Source organism: Tasmannia lanceolata, unplaced genomic scaffold (assembly GCF_043159265.1).
Source record: "Tasmannia lanceolata isolate RefF3 unplaced genomic scaffold, GAP_Taslan_0.1 ptg001325l, whole genome shotgun sequence".
In the NCBI taxonomy this organism is placed as follows: domain Eukaryota; kingdom Viridiplantae; phylum Streptophyta; class Magnoliopsida; order Canellales; family Winteraceae; genus Tasmannia; species Tasmannia lanceolata.
Genome location: NW_027519985.1, coordinates 15001 through 17500, shown reverse-complemented (window position 1 = coordinate 17500; position 2500 = coordinate 15001).

Sequence of the window (2500 nt, the reverse complement as noted above, 5' to 3'; positions counted from 1 at the left end):
ATGTCTTGCGAAGACCATGGGCACAAGGCCATGGCATATGGTGAGGAAAGGACCACGGTTGCCAAGGTTAGGCACCGGAATGCTTGGCCTTGGCTTGCCCTAGCAGGGCATTGCTGGGTTGGGCTCCCTTGGCCTTTTGGGCGCCTTGGACGATGTCTTGCGAAGACCATGGGCACAAGGCCATGGCATATGGTGAGGAAAGGACCACGGTTGCCAAGGTTAGGCACCGGAATGCTTGGCCTTGGCTTGCCAAAGCAGGGCATTGCTGGGTTGGGCTCCCTTGGCCTTCCGGGCGCCTTGGACACTGTCTTGGGAAGACCATGGGCACAAGGCCATGGCATATGGTGGGGAATGGACCACGGTTGCCAAGGCTAGGCATATAGAGAGGAATCGCATTTTTGCCCGGATAGGCACCGGAATGCTTGGCCTTGGCTTGCCATAGCAGGGCATTGCTGGGTTGGGCTCCCTTGGCCTTCCGGGGGCCTTGGACGCTGTCTTGGGAAGACCATGGGCACAAGGCCATGGCATATAGTGAGGAATGGACCACGGTTGGCAAGGCTAGGCATATAGAGAGGAATGGACCACGGTTGCCAAGGTTGCGCAAGTTTTGGGCATTTTTTGCCCGGATATGCCCAAGTATGCCCCGATAGGCCCGTTACGCCCCGGTATGAACGCGTATGCCCGGATAGACTCGGTATGCCTTGGGATACATGCGTATGCCCCGATAGGCTTGGTACGCCCCGATATGCGCACGTGTGCCCCAGTAGGGCTCGGTATGCCCCGGTATGTACGCGTGTGCCCCGATAGGCCCGGTATGCCCTGATAGGCCCGGTATGCCCCGATATGCACACGTGTGCCCCAATAGGGGTCGGTATGCCCCGGTAGGTACGCGTGTGCCCCGTAATGCACGTTTCGCAGATCTCCCCGCATGTCCCGCCCCTATATGTAATACTTACTTACTTACTTACTTTCTTTCTTGCTTGCTTGCTTGCTTGCAATGGTTGGGAGTGCCCGGCATGCCCCGCTGCAGAGACCAAGGGCGCAATGACTTGGCACCGCGGATGCCGGGACTCCGGCACTTCCCGTGGCACTGATGGTTGGTTCCAAAGACAAAAGGCCGTGCAAGGCCACCGCACCGCGGATGATTTTGCTCGTGCTGGCGCCGTTGTGTGGCCAAAGAACATGCGCGAATGCTCGTGTCGGAAGGGTTGGTGTCCTGGCCCCGCGGGTGTCACGAATGCTCGGTTGCGAAGACCATGGGACCAGAGCCATGGCACGTCGGATGATGGCTCCAGCTGGCGCCCCGGCACTTTCTGTGGCATTGATGCTCGGTTTCAAAGACAAACGAGCGCAGGGCCAGGGGACCGCGGATGACTGCTCGTGCTGGCCCCGTTGGGCGGCATTGATGGTCGGTTGCAAAGAAAATGCGCGATTGCTCGTGTCGGGGCCTGGCAAGCCAAGGCCAAGCGAGCCATGGCAACGCGGATGATGGCTCCAGCTGGCGCCCCGGCACTTTCTGTGGCATTGATGCTCGGTTTCGAAGACAAACGTGCGCAGGGCCAGGGGACCGCGGAGGACTGCTCGTGCTGGCCCCGTTGGGCGGCATTGATGGTGTGTTGCAGAGAGCATGTGCGATTGCAAGTGTCGGCCGGGTTTGGGTTCCCTTGGGCTTTCGGGTGCCTTGGACGCTGTCTTGCGAAGACCATGGGCACAAGGCCCCGTCCTGGCCCCTTGTTCGATTCGCTCTCGTCTTGCGCTTGCTTCCAAGGTCCTCCATGACCTTCCCCATGGCCTTGCTAGATCCCCCCCATGACGCATGACCTCTGTCCGTTGATTGGTTTTGAGTGCACACCATGCCCGGCTTGGCACCGTGTTGTCGCGTGAGTGGCATTTGGATCGTGCATGCTGGTGGGCTACCTGCCAATGCGCACAAGCCTTGCACACTAGCCTTGCGCACGAGCCTTGCACAAAAGCCTTGGACACAAGCCTTGCGCACAAGCCATGCGCACAAGCCTTGGACGCTAGCCTTGCACACAAGCCATGCATACAAGCCTTGCTCACAAGCCTTGGGCACTGGCCCATCGCAGTAGCCTTGCACACAAGCCTTGCGCACTAGCTTTGGGCACGAGCCTTGCGCACTTGCCTTGGGCACTAGCCTTGCACACAACCCTTGGGAACTAGCCTTGCGCACCAGCCTTGCCCACAAGCCTTGCACACCAGCCTTGCACACTAGCCTTGCATACAAGCCTTGCACACTAGCCTTGCACACAGGCCATGCTCACTAGCCTTGGGCACTAGCCTTGCACACAGACCTTGGGCACTAGCCTTGCGCACTAGCCTTGCCCACGAGCCTTGCACACTAGCCTTGCACGCAGGCCTTGCACGCTAGGCATGCTTGGGCCAGCAGCTCCCGCATCAAGTCGGCGGGTGTAGGCACGGTTGGGCGCAGATCCCGCATCGCCTCGTCGCGTCTGGGCGCAAACCCGTCGCGTCTCGTTGC